This window comes from Oncorhynchus masou, chromosome 33 (assembly GCF_036934945.1).
Source record: "Oncorhynchus masou masou isolate Uvic2021 chromosome 33, UVic_Omas_1.1, whole genome shotgun sequence".
Taxonomy (NCBI): Eukaryota; Metazoa; Chordata; class Actinopteri; order Salmoniformes; family Salmonidae; genus Oncorhynchus; species Oncorhynchus masou.
Genome location: NC_088244.1, coordinates 25,516,140 through 25,531,155, shown reverse-complemented (window position 1 = coordinate 25,531,155; position 15,016 = coordinate 25,516,140). Strand labels below are relative to the sequence as shown.

Below are 15,016 nucleotides of genomic sequence, written 5' to 3'. Positions count from 1 at the left end.
TGAAGTGTGGCCGTCTGTCTGTCTCTCTCGCAGCTGTGTGACTGATCTGTAAACAATCCGTAGAATTCCGTCCGTCACCGCTCCGCGGAGCGCCTAGGATTCCGGCCGCTCGGTGTGCGTAGGGAGGACAGGGAGGGCAGCGGGCTTCTATTCTCAGGGCTCCTCTCATCCCATTCCAAGTGGGTTTATCCCGAAAATCCAATATCTTTGGGCAAGGGTGGGACCGAGGGCTGACTGTTTGAAAAAGGACACACCTGCTGGCCATCAAGGTCAGGACTAATGGACCCTCTGAGGCTGTTTCTACACTGTGGGGAAGGGAAGGCTAGTCTTAAAACAGGCATGTTGAGATGTACTTACTTACAAAATGCTGAGTATGCCTACACTACTATACAACTGCATCACCTAAGAGTAGAATCATGCAAAGGTTATGCAGAGTTGACGACTTAAATGAAATTCACTGAGTGCTATATAGTCTGAGACATAGTTTCCTATGGTTTGTGGTAATAGGATAGCGGGGAACAGTCACTTATAAATTATTTCACTTCCCATAGCAATGTTCCATTTGTAAAACAGCGACAATCTCACAATCTAATCATTCGTCTCCATCATTAAAATGAGAATCCAACGTTGTCTCTCTCTTGGAAGATAGCACTGATGGCCACTTTGCTTCAGGGTCCTAAGGGCATTTGTGTGCATTGTTGTCTATTGTTAGATATTACTGCACTGTTGGAGATGGGAACACAAGCATTTGGCTACACCCGCAATAACATCTGTTTCAGCCACATTGATGCCGTAAGAACTACAGTAGCCCACCTTTCCAAACTGGATCATTCTGGATCACACTTCTTGTAGTGACCTTTAACCTTTCCACCTCCCGACCTCCATCTGTTAGTGGTCAAATTATCTTCTTCCCATGGCAAACCAACAATAAGGTGTGAAGTATGTGTCGTGGGCAGCTTCACAGGCAGAGGCCATTGTGTTGAGTGGTGCTGAAGCCTGTCGGTCCTCTCTGCCACGGCGGAGCAACCACACTGACGCTTATACTAGCACAGAGTTGTAATACTCATCACTGCATTCTGTATCAAAAGGTTGGCTGGTCCTCACTAAAGTCACGTAGACCACTTCACTGTTCCCTTTTTGTTTACAAAACTCTACTACACAAGCTTCCGACTTAACTAACTTCATTGTTGAAGTATAAAAACATGAGTTACCAAACCCGTTCAAAGGGTTGGTTAACTCTTGAGGTATCTCAGGTCTCCACCAAATTAGGTAAATCCTCTTTTAGTTTTAATGTACCTCACTGTTGGAAAATTGTACAAAAGTCATTACATTTTCTATGCTCTGGTGCCGCTTGGGTAATTTAAAGTGTTGATTGAAGACCCATTAACTGTGGAATGCAACAGTTTTCCTTACATTTTGTGCTGTATTTTTGTTGTTGTATTGATTGCTGTTTTGTTTCACATTGTATTACTGTGATCAGGGTGCCCTTGAGAATGAGACCCTGGCCTCAATAGATTACCCTGACAAAATAAAGAATAAATACATTTAAATAAAAATGTAATGAATGCCCTCCCCCGTGAGCAGAGCTACCTAGTACTGTAACTAGCAAAATATCAGTAGTTGTTGTGACTTCAAAACAGAAACACGCTGTGCTTTAGGGACACAAGGTCATGCTGAGTGTAGTGCAAAAATGAAACAGTTACTAAAACGAATAATGGAACAAATAACTTAATATTTTAACCAACAGCTTTACATTGTGAGAATAATAATAACGGTATACAGATGTAGGATCTTAATTTGAGCCAGTTTGCTACAGCAGGAAAATAATCCTGCAGCAACAGGAAATGTGAATTGTTACAGTATGTGGATTATAATTAATGGACATTTTTCAAGGGGTTGATACGTTTTTCATAAGGGAAAGTCAAGTCTGTAATTTCAAAGTGGAAATGACAAACTTCATATCCCTTTTTAAATCTCAAATACACAACAAGTATGAAATGTCCTGCATGCATGGGGGTGATCAAATTAAGATCCTGCATCTGTAGGCCTACTGTAGGACGTAACAAATATGATAAATCTGAGGTTAACCATGACGAGTTGCTCAACCTACTGCTGCATCCAATTTTTGGGCCCGACTGAGTCTTTTCCTCTCTCTCTTATTCGCACACATATGAAAACAAGCACTGCCAAAACAATGTGTGTAAAACCCAGTCAAACCAGGAGTGTTACTGAAGTAAAACATAGCAGATGACATCATCAGAATGGTGAAGAGAGTGTACTGTAGATTTGATTAGAATCACTAGGTGTTTGGGGTATAGTGGTCGTATTTCAGGCCTTGCACTGAATGAACACCACAGAATGTATGTGTCCCCAGTGTTCCTACTTCCCAATGTTGTAATGGATCTATTTTATATCACAGTACAAGACGTATGTATACAGTGTATCAGTGTGGTAATTATGTTAGAGGTCATGTGGGCAAGTCACTCATCAAACAGAACGGTTATCATTCAGTTAATACCATTTTTTTTTTCAATTTCCACAAGTATGTGGTACCTTCTTACAACTCTTCGTACAAAAGTTATTTTTAAATATATTCAAAAAGGCAGTTGTTTCAAAACTCAAAGTATATTGTTAATTGATGAAAACACAATATCACACTTTTCACTTTCTCACCAAACTTAATCAGTGTCTAGAAATACATGTTTCACATTGCAGTACATGTTCATAGAAAGTAATTGCCTTTAACAATACAATGCTCTCATTTCTTTTGATACGATTATCTTCTCACTTGTTAAAACACATTTGACTATTACTTAATGCAACTGCTCTTGATTGATATTCACTTTACAGTTTGGTAAACATACAGTAGAGATTTTAAAAACACGTTTGTCGACTACAGATTTAGAGAACTACATAACGAAAATGTAGGTCCGTAAAGTGGAAACATATCAAAATATAATATTACCGTAATGTATTAATACAGTCCTGTATTGGCCGGGCAATTTCTGTAGCAGACGCTTTTATCCAAAGTGACAACAGTGAGTCCGCATACTTTCGGATGTGATCCCAGTGGGAATCAAACCCACAACTTGTGTTGGTAGTGCCATGCTCTTACGAACTGAGCAACGGACAGGACCACTACAATACATAAGTACAATACAATACATGATTACAATACAGGTGGAAGATATATGACTGCCTTCCCCATGAGTGTACATATACCGTATCTTAACTTGATCCTCCAGTTGTTGCAGGAATTTTCCTGCACAACACAACTGCAGGATTATTTTCCTGATATGTGAACCTGGCTCAAATTAAGATCCATCATCTGTACCACTGTCCTTCTGGCCATAGATGAGGCATGCAATGACATCAGTCAGGACCTACAGTACCAATGAAAAGTTTGGACACAACTATTCATTCAAGGGTTTTTCTTTATTTCAACTATTTTCTACACTGTAGAATAATAGGGAAGACTCTGAAAACTCTGAAATAACACATGTAGTAAACAAAAAAGTGTTCAACAAATCAAAATATTTTAGATTCTTCAAAGTAGCCACCCTTTGCATTGATGACAGCTTTGCACACTATTGGCATTCTCTCAACCAGCTTCATGAGGTTGTCACCTGGATTAACAGGTGTGCCTTGTTAAAAGTTAATGTGTGGAATTTATTTCCTTCTTAATGTATTTGAGCCAATCAGTTGTGTTGTGACAAGGTAGGGGTGGAATACAGAAGATAGCCCTATTTGGTAAAAGACTCAGTCCATATTATGGCAAGAACAGCGCAAATAAGCACAGAGAAACGACAGTCCATCATTACTTTAAGACATGAGGGTCAGAGGGTCAAATTTCAAGTTTTTCAAGTGCAGTCGCAAAAACCATCAAGCGCTACGATGAAACTGGCTCTCTTGAGGACCGGCATAGGAAAGGAAAACTCAGTTACCTCAACTGCAGAGGATAAATTCATTAGAGTTAACTGCACCTTAGATTGCAGCCCAAATAAATAAGCCCAAATAAATTATTCACAGAGTTCAAGTACCAGACACATCTCAACATCCACTGTTCAGAGGAGACTGCATGAATCAGAATTGGTCGAATTGTGGCAAAGAATCTAGAGGTCGACCGATTATGATTTTTCAACACCGATACTGATTTTTGGAGGACCAAAAAAAGCCGTTACCGATTAATCATGTATTAAAATGTATTTATTTATTTGTAATGATATTTGTATTTATTTGTAATTTATTTGTAATGATGACAATACAACAATACTGAATGAACACTTTTAGTTTAACTTAATATAATACATCAATAAAAATCAATTTAGCCTCAAATAAATAATCAAACATGTTCAAACATGTTCAATTTGGTTTAAATAATGTAAAAACAAAGTGTTGGGGAAGAAAGTAAAAATGCAATATGTGCCATGTAAAAAAGCTAATGTTTAAGTTTCTTGCTTAGAACATGAGAAGAACATGAGAACATATGAAAGCTGGTGTTTCCTTTTAACATTAGTCTTCAATATTCCCAGGTAAGAAGTTTTAGGTTGTAGGTTGTAGTTATTATAGGAATTATAGGACTATTTCTCTCTATACAATCTGTATTTCATATACCTTTGACTATTGGATGTTCTCATAGGCACTTTAGTAATGCCAGTGTAACAGTATAGCTTCCGTCTCTCTCCTCACCCCTACCTGGGCTCGAACCAGGAACCAGGAACACATCGACAACAGCCACCCTCAAAGCATCATTACCCATCGCTCCACAAAATCCACGGCCCTTGCAGAGCAAGGGGAACAACTACTTCAAGGTCTCAGAGCGAGTGACGTCACCGATTGAAACGCTATTAGAGCGCACCCCGCTAACCTGCTCGGGAGTTGATAGGCTTGAAGTCATAAACAGCTCAATGCTTGAAGCACAGTGAAGAGCTGCTGGCAAACGCACAAAAGTGCTGTTTGAATGAATGCTTACGAGCCTGCTGCTGCCTACCACCGCTCAGTCAGACTGCTCTATCAAATATCAAATCATATACTTAATTATAATATAATAACACACAGAAATACGAGCCTTAGGTCATTAATATTGTTAAATCCAGAAACGATCATTTCGAAAAGAAAACGTTTATTCTTTCAGTGAAATACGGAACCGTTCCGTATTTTATCGAACGGGTGGCAACCCTAAGACTAAATATTCCTGTTACATTGCACAACCTTCAATGTTATGTCATAATTACGTAAAATTCTGGCAAATTAGTTCGCAACGAGCCAGGCGGCCCAAACTGTTGCATATACCCTGACTCTGCGTGCAATGAACGCAAGAGAAGTGACACAATTTCACCTGGTTAATATTGCCTGGATTTCTTTTAACTAAATATGCAGGTTTAATAAAATATACTTCTGTGTATTGATTTTAATAAAGGCATGGTTGTTTATGGTTAGGTACATTCGTGCAACGATTGTGATTTTTTTCCGCAAATGCGCTTCAGTTAAATCATCCCCCGTTTGGAGAAGTTGGCTGTTTTTGTTAAGAATAAATAGTCTTCACACAGTTTGCAACAAGCCAGGCGGCCCAAACAGCTGCATATACTCTGACTCTGTTGCACAGAACGCAAGAGAAGTGACACAATTTCCCTAGTCAAAAGAAATTTACGTTAGCAGGCAATATTAACTTAATATGCAGGTTTAAAAATATATACTTGTGTATTGATTTTAAGAAAGGCGTTGATGTTTATGGTTAGGTACACATTGGTGCAACGACAGATCTCTTTTTTCGCGAATGAGCTTATTAAATCACCCGTTTGGTGAAGTAGGCTATGATTCAATGATAAATTAACAGGCACTGCATCGATTATATGCAACGCAGGACAAGCTAGATAAACCAGTAATATCCTCAACCATGTGTAGTTAACTACTGATTATGTTAAGATTTATTGTTTTTTATAAGATACGTTTAATGCTAGCTAGCACCTTACCTTGGCTCCTTGCTGCACTCGCATAACAGGTAGTCAGCCTGCCACACAGTCCCCTCGTGGAGTGCAATGTAATCGGCCATGATCGGTCCAAAAATGCAGATTACCGATTGTTATGACAACTTGAAATCGGCCCTAATTAATCGGCCATTCCAATTAATTGGTCGACCTCTAAAAGAAACCACTACTAAAGGACACCAATAACAAAAATAGACTTGATTGAGCCAAGAAACATGAGCAATGGACATTAGACCGGTGGAAATCTGTCTTTTGGTCTGATGAGTCCAAATTTGAGATATTTGGTTCCAACCACCGTGTCTTTGTTAGACACAGAGTAGGCGAACGGATGATCTGCACTTGTGTGGTTCCCACCGTAAAGCATGGAGGAGGAGGTGTGATGGTGTGGGGGTGGTCTGCAATTTATTTACATTTCAAGGTACACTTAACCAGCATAGCTACCACAGCATTCTGCAGCAATATGCCATCCCATCTGGTTTGCGCTTAGTGGGACTATCATTTATTTTTCAAAAGGACAATGACCCAAAACACACCTTCAGGCTGTGTAAGGGCTATTTGACCAAGAAGGAGAGTGATGGTGCTGCACCAGATGACCTGGCCTCCACAATCACCCAACCTCAAACCAATGGAGATGGTTTGGGATGAGTTGGACCACAGAGTGAAGGAAAAGCAGCCAACAAGTGCTCAGCATATGTGGAAACTTCTTCAAGACTGTTGGAAAATAATTCCTCATGAAGCTGTTTGAGAGAATGCCAAGAGTGTGCAAAGCTGTCATAAAGGAAAAGTATGGCTACAATCTAAAATCTAAAATATATTTTGACTTGTTTAACACTTTCTTGGTTACCACATGATTCCATATGTGCTATTTCATAGTTTTGATGTCTTAACTATTATTCTACAATGTAGAAAATAGTAAATTCAAAGAAAAACCCTTGAATGAGTAGGTGTGTCCCAAATTTTGACTGGTACTGTATGTCAGGCTTGGATTCCCCATGCCAAAAACGTTTTCCCCAGGTGCATGAAGAATGAGGACATGTTCCGCGATGTCAATGAGAACCTACGGCCAAATGCTCAAGACAGGATTGATGCTTAACATTGTTTCTTTCATTTCTTTCATTTGTTTCATTAGATCACAGTCAGCCATAATTACTGTATGTTGTAATTATGTCTGAACAATACATTTATTTATTGCATCAATGATCACACATTTGACCACACATGGGATAGAAATTTGATGTTCAGTCCATATGAATGGATAGTGCAAGTGTATTGCCTAATGAAAAACTGTACATTTCTTGAATTTACAGTACTGTAGCATATTACATTCAAAGGGCAATTTTGGAACATGTATCTTGCATTTTTAGCCATTGGATTAACTGGTTATTAAAATAACTAAATTGAGAAAATATCACTAAGTGTTTTGGAGATTAAAATTAATGTTGTCATGGTATTTCAAAGTTTACTTTTTTTGGATCAATGGTTGTGCTGTGAAAGATGTCTTCAAGCAAAATTAATGCACAAGAAAAAGTTCTGAATATGAGACTTGCTGCATTACAAGTCTACAAGAGTTTTGTACTAAGAGTTTTGAAAATTCACCACATAAGGTGGGGCAAAAAAGTAATTAGTCAGCTACCAATTGTGCAAGTTTTCCCACTTAAAAAGATGAGAGAGGCCTGTAATTTTCATCATAGGTACACTTCAACTATGACAGACAAAATTAGGAAACAAAATCCAGAAAATCACATTGTAGGATGTTTTATGAATTTATTTGCAAATTATGATAGATTATGGTTGGGGCGGCAGCGTAGCCTAGTGGTTAGAGCATTGGACTAGTAACCAGAAGGTTGTGAGTTCAAACCCCCGAGCTGACAAGGTACAAATCTGTCAGGCAGTTAACCCACTGTTCCCAGGCCATCATTGAAAATAAGAATGTGTTCTTAACTGACTTGCCTGGTTATATAAAGGTAAAAAAAAGTATTTGTCACCTACAAAAAAGCAAGATTTCTGGCTCTCACAGACCTGTAACTTCTTCTTTAAGAGGCTGCTCTGTCCTCCACTCGTTAACTGTATTAATGGCACCTGTTTGAACTTGTTATCAGTATAAAAGACACCTGTCCACAACCTCAAACAGTCACACTCCAAACTCCACTATGGCCAAGACCAAAGAGCTGTCAAAGGACACCAGAAACAAAATTGTAGACCTGCACCAGGCTGGGAAGACTGAATCTGCAATAGGTAAGCAGCTTGGTTTGAAGAAATCCGTAACACACTACGCCGCCAGGGACTCAAATCCTGCAGTGCCAGTACATGTCCAGGCCCGTCTGAAGTTTGCTAGAGAGCATTTGGATGATCCAGAAGAAGATTGGGAGAATGTCATATGGTCAGATGAAACCAAAATATAACTTTTTTTGTAAAAACTCAACTCGTCGTGTTTGGAGGACAAAGAATGCTGAGTTGCATCCAAAGAACACCATACCTATTCTGAAGCATGGGGGTGGAAACATCATGCTTTGCGGCTGTTTTTCTGCAAAGGGAACAGGATGACTGATCCGTGTAAAGGAAAGAATGAATGGGGCCATGTATCGTGAGATTTTGAGTGAAAACCTCCTTCCATCAGCAAGGGCATTGAGATGAAACGTGGCTGGGTATTTCAGCATGACAATGATCCCAAACACACTGCCCGGGCAACGAAGGAGTGGCTTCATAAGAAGCATTTCAAGGTCCTGGAGTGGCCTAGCCAGTCTCCAGATCTCAACCCCATAGAAAATCTTTGGAGGGAGTTGAAAGTCCATGTTGCCCAGCAACAGCTCCAAAACATCACTGCTCTAGAGTAGATCTGCATGGAGGAATGGGCCAAAATACCAGCAACACTGTGTGAAAACCTTGTGAAGACTTGCAGAAAACGTTTGACCTCTGTCATTGCCAACAAAGGGTATATAACAAAGTATTGAGATAAACTTTTGTTCTTGACCAAATACTTATTTTCCACCATAATTTGCAAATAAATTCATAAAACATCCTACAATGTGATTTTCTGGATGTTTGTTTCTTCTCATTTTGACTGTCATAGTTGAAGTGTACCTATGATGAAAATTACAGGCCTCTCTCATTTTTTTAAGTGGGAGAACTTGCACAATTGGTGGCTGACTAAATATTTTTTTGTCCCACTGTACTTGTGAAAATGGCATCCAAAGCACTAAAAAAACGATAATACTTCATATCACCTCTGGGATCATCCTGACAATAACAATCCTGCCCCAATCCACAGCATGTTAGAGCAGCACTGGATGGAGACAGAGCAAGGTTTGGGAGGAGTTCCTTCTTTACCACAGTGGAATCAAGTTTTGTTTGCCAGTTGTGTGTATGTGTGTGTGTGTGTGTGTGTGTGTGCTCGTGCGTGTCTGTCTGTCTGTATGTGTGCCAATGTGCCAGGGCCAGAAAAGCTTGTGGTCACATTTTCCACTCGCAAACACTGACTAACGGGTGCTATAGGAATCAGGACTGCTCACAAAAAAGTTAATAAAACCATGCCTCTGGTGCCAATCCTAGTCATCTATTTGTACTTACAGAAATAATGACCTTTTATTTTTATTTTACAGCCATTAGGTAACCACATTATGTCCCCTATTATCTGAATCTCGGTCGATTGACAGACAATTTTGTAGAAATAAATCTAAAAATCAAACTTTGCAGTAGTTTGGTAGGCTCTATATCCAATGAATGCCTAAATGGCTAGTGCTATTGTTAACTTTCTTGTTTAGAATAAAGTGTGACAGAAGATTATCTGTGTTCTCATTTCTATGGAAACAACTTAAAGAGTATGTGGACTTTGCCAAGTGTAGTAATAGTATCTCTCATTAGTAGATTGGTCTGACTTCTTACTGTAGAATTTAAATCAAGATCACTTTTTTGGACCTCCCAGATAACTCAATCCACCGGGATGCCTTTGACGGCAAGCGCCTACACAGAATTCTGGGAATTACATGGCGCTATCACTGCCCAAACACAATACGGCGAAAGACATCAGAGCCTCTCGACTCCCAACTGTTTGGCCACCTGGCCAGATCAAACCCGCCTCTGGAGCCTGCCCTCATCCTCAAGGACCCATCTCCCAACTGGCCACGCCCAAGAGGAAGACAGAGAGCCAGGTGGTCCGACCAGTTGGAGTACGCCCTACACAACCTGGGACTCAACACTACATCACAGATAACACTACACTACACAGATAACGTTTTGGACATCCCAGATAGCGGTTTTGGACCATCCATAGGGGTCTCATGCTAAACCTGGTATTAGTATGGGTACTAGGCAATACCCCCACAAGTGCTATTTCCACACTACAGTGAGGAAAAAAAATATTTGATCCCCTGCTGATTTTGTACGTTTGCCCACTGACAAAAAATGATCCATCTATAATTTTAATGGTAGATTTACTTGAACAGTGAGAGACAGAATAACAACAAAAATGAGGGAAATAAGTACCCCCTCTCAATCAGAAAGATTTCTGTCTCCCAGGTGTCTTTTATACAGGTAACGAGCTGAGATTAGGAGCACACTCTTAAAGGGAGTACTCCTAATCTCAGTTTGTTACCTGTATAAAAGACACCTGTCCACAGAAGCAATCAATCAATCAGATTCCAAACTCTCCAACATGACCAATACCAAAGAGCTCTCCAAGGATGTCAGAGACAAGATTGTAGACCTACACAAGGCTGAAATGGGCTACAAAACCATCGCCAAGCAGTTTGGTGAGAAGGTGACAACAGTTGGTGAGATTATTTGCAAATGGAAGAAACACAAAAGAACTGTCAATCTCCCTCGGCCTGGGGCTCCATGCAAGATCTCACCTCACAGAGTTGCAATGATCATGAGAACGGTGAGTAATCAGGATCTTGTCAATGATCTCAAGGCAGCTGGGACCATAGTCACCAAGAAAACAATTGGTAACACACTATGCCGTGAAGGACTGAAATCCTGCAGCCCCCGCAAGATCCCCCTGCTCAAGAAAGCACATGTACATTCCCATATGAAGTTTGCCAATGAACATCTGAATGATTCAGAGGACAACTGGGTGAAAGTGTTGTGGTCAGATGAAACCAAAGTGGAGCTCTTTGGCATCAACTCAACTCGCCGTGTTTGGAGGAGTCGGAATGATGCCTGTGGCCTCAAGAACACCATCCCCACCGTCAAACAAGTGGAAACATTATGCTTTGGGGGTGTTTTTCTGCTAAGGGGACAGGACAACTTCACTGCAGGGCCATGTACCGTCAAATCTTGGGTGAGAACCTCCTTCCCTCAGCCAGGACATTGAAAATGGGTCGTGGATGGGTATTCCAGCATGACAATGACCCAAAACACACGGCCAAGGCAACAAAGGAGTGGCTCAAGAAGAAGCACATTAAGGAGTGGCCTAGCCAGTCTCCAGACCTTAATCCCATAGAAAATCTGTGGAGGAGCTGAAGGTTCGAGTTGCCAAACGTCAGCCTCGAAACCTTAATGACTTGGAGAAGATCTGCAAAGACGAATGGGACAAAATCCCTCCTGAGATGTGTGCAAACCTGGTGGCCAACTACAAGAAAAATCTGACCTCTGTGATTGCCAACAAGGGTTTTGCCACTAAGTACTAAGTCATGTTTTTCAGAGGGGGTCAAATACTTATTTCCCTCACTAAAATGCAAATCAATTTATAACATTTTTTACATTTCTATTTTTTTGTTGTTATTCTGTCTCTCACTGTTCAAATAAACCTACCATTAAAATTATAAACGGATCATTTCTTTGTCAGTGGGCAAACATACAAAATCAGCAGGGGATCAAATACTTTCTTCCCTCACTGTACTTCCAACAAGTATCAGCTTTCCAGTCATATGGGGGTTCCTTGAGGAAATGTTCACTTTCTTTATCTGATTTCTGGTGTGTGCCCTATAGCTAATGACGGGCTCAACTAAATGAGCAAGACTCAACAGCGTACCACTGGCCCCCCTGACAGCGGTCCCTTAGTTTTCAATCATTAGAAGAGCTTTGGACTGAATTAGTGTCTGGAAGCCAAGTCCTGGCAGGTGGCCAGCTCGTTGGGACAGAGACTGCTATTGACACAAGGGTCCTTTAAGGGGCTGACTTTTTACAAGGCTGGGCCGGTCAAGTATCTCTTTTGGGCTGAATTCCACAAAAGTTCTCAAGGGAAAGAAATGTAATCAGGCAATGCTTGGTTCTCAGCCACTGGACCTTGATTATCTGCTGACATTCTATCCATCAATGTTCCAATGAAAATTCTATTTCCAAATAGAGCATTACCTAATATGACGATTTGGCCCCTTTGCAGGCTTTTTAATCTAGGAATGGTGACTGCATTAACTCATACAAAGGGAAGCGGAAAGTATGGATGTTGCTCTTTCTGAAGTGATATCATATGATGGATGTTGCTCTTTCTAAAGTGATATCATATGATGGATGTTACTCTTTCTAATGTGAAATAATTTGAAGATATTCTTTCTGAAATTCTATCATTGGATATTAAGATGCAACGTTGAGTTGAGCACAAGTGCATTCAGGTGAAAATGGATAGCATCAGCATTTCTACACCTGGAATGGCTGATCAATGTATCATTACACAAAATATATTCATTATTTAAATAAATATTCCTCTTATTCAATGTTTGGGTCCAGGGTTATGTCAAGCTTAAACTTTGACACCAAGCACTGGACATTCACTTCCCACCAAGTTATTTAAATCCTCTTCCCAGATCTTGGTGTGTTTCCTCCTAATTGACACAGTGGCTGTTATTCGTTCCCAATGAAAGTATTTCCCACAAGAAGCTTCATAGTCATTCCAGGGGTAGTTGACTACTCTGGGAAGTTCTTCAGTTCCTGGTAGTGCAAATAGCCTGGTCTGTGTCAGAGATTGATGGAAAAACCATCAACCACCCTAGGATGAAGAGACAGTAAGTATGCTCTACGGCTGCTGTTTCAACAGAGGCAGAATGGGGGGACAAAGAGTAGACCAGACGAGTTGTGTAGAAGAAGAATGCCGTGAAGGTTTAAGGAGATAGGGGACAAAAGGTAGTTTTCCAAATGGATATTTGCACGTTAACATCTAGATGGGACATACCGTATGATGCATCCATCCCATTATTCTATTATTTTCAGTGTGTTTTATCTCCCCTGCCTGTAATACTGGGTTTCAGAATATTTTCCTGCAGTGAAATGACGTCACTTGCTCTGAGACCTTGAAGTAGTGGTTCCCCTTGCTCTGCAAGGGCCGTGGCTTTTGTGGAGCGATGGGTAATGATGCTTCGTGGGTGACTGTTGTTGACGTGTGCAGAGGGTCCCTGGTTCGTGCCCGGGTATGGGCGAGGAGACAGTCTAAAGTTATACTGTTACATTTGCAAGAAGAACGATTTCTCTAATAATCCTGTTTACATGGACACATCTGAAACCAGGCTACCTGGTGGGACCTATGGGACCTATGGGACCTATGGGACTTGATAAATGCAGAATATCGGCAATCAAAATAAACGTTCTACCACAGTGACCATGTTCATTTTGAGAAACCATTTTGATTCTGGGTTCAGACATATAAAGCTTGTATGCAAAAACTATTTCTAAGATTTTTTCAGTTTTTCCAAACTCACTTCACTCGATAAGAGGGAGGCTTGCGCTACTGGTGCTGGCACATGCGTAGATCACATACACAGCTGCAACGTCCATTAAGCTATTTACATGTCCTAACAGTTCGATTTTGACCCTACGCCGATTAAGATAACTGTAAGCAGAGCACGGTGTTTACATACTTGGCCTAGCGCCATAATCAGTTTCATATTGAATTATTAGTGTGCATGTAAACGTACTCATTGCAGGATAACTCAACTGAGGTGGCAGTAGCTTCTGCACTCTGCCTTGAGAGAGTCCGTCTGGAACAAGATGACAGGCCCCGCTCTGCATAACAGGCATGTCTGTCTCGCATATTGGAGCAGGTTGTTGGATCTGGGCCCTTGCGTTCTTCAGGGGGCTTCCCTGTGCGTTTGCTGAGGTAAACACAGCAACCATGGCAGGCTATTTATACCCCGGTAACACCAGTGCCCTATCCTGCTTCTCAGAAGAGGAATCCGTTTCACTGTCACCTACGCACACAATAACCCAGGATAGACAACCACCCCCTGTCACCGCTCTCTCCCTCACAGTGACACCCTTCCCCTTTCCTCCCTTAATACCCATGTCTGTCTCCATTTCTCATTCTCACCACTCTTTCTATCCATTACTCTCTCCAATGCCTTTATTTTCACTCACTCTCACCTCAAACTTGCTTTCCTTCTCTTCTCCATCTACTTCACCAGATTTATCTTCTTCCTTCCTCCCTTCATCACCCATCCACCCCTCCATTCCGTGTGGCTCTAGTGTTACATGGCGAGCTCATACCTCCTGAGACATGGGCGCCACCAGTGTCCCCTGGGCCCTGGCAGAGGGCCAACAGATCCTGTAACCCCTCCCATCCACAGAGGGTCAACAGATCCTGTACCCCCTCCCTTGCACAGAGGGTCAACAGATCCTGTACCCCCTCCCCTGCACAGAGGGCCAACAGATCCTGTACCCCCTCCCCTGCACAGAGGGTCAACAGATCCTGTACCCCCTCCCCTGCACAGAGGGCCAACAGATCCTGTACCCCCTCCCCTGCACAGAGGGTCAACAGATCCTGGACCCCTCCCCTGCACAGAGGGTCAACAGATCCTGTACCCCCTCCCCTGCACAGAGGGTCAACAGATCCTGTACCCCCTCCCCTGCACAGAGGGTCAACAGATCCTGTACCCCCCCCCCCTGCACAGAGGGCCAACAGATCCTGTACCCCCTCCCCTGCACAGAGGGCCAACAGATCCTGTACCCCTCCCCTGTACAGAGGGTGGCAAGCTGTGCCCATTTGAGTTACATATAGCACATTCAGACACAGAGCTCCACAGAGACACAGCCAGGTATTTTCAGATAAAGAAAACACCAAACACATTTTTTGCAGCGCCAGCTGTGCCATCAGAGTCCCT

General features: G+C 41.6%; 1 pseudogene; it reads right to left on the bottom strand.

Annotated features, from left to right (window-relative positions):
* The window catches only part of LOC135528116 (semaphorin-3F-like), a 42,035-nt pseudogene that overhangs the window by 9,999 nt on the left and 17,020 nt on the right, over positions 1 to 15,016 (bottom strand).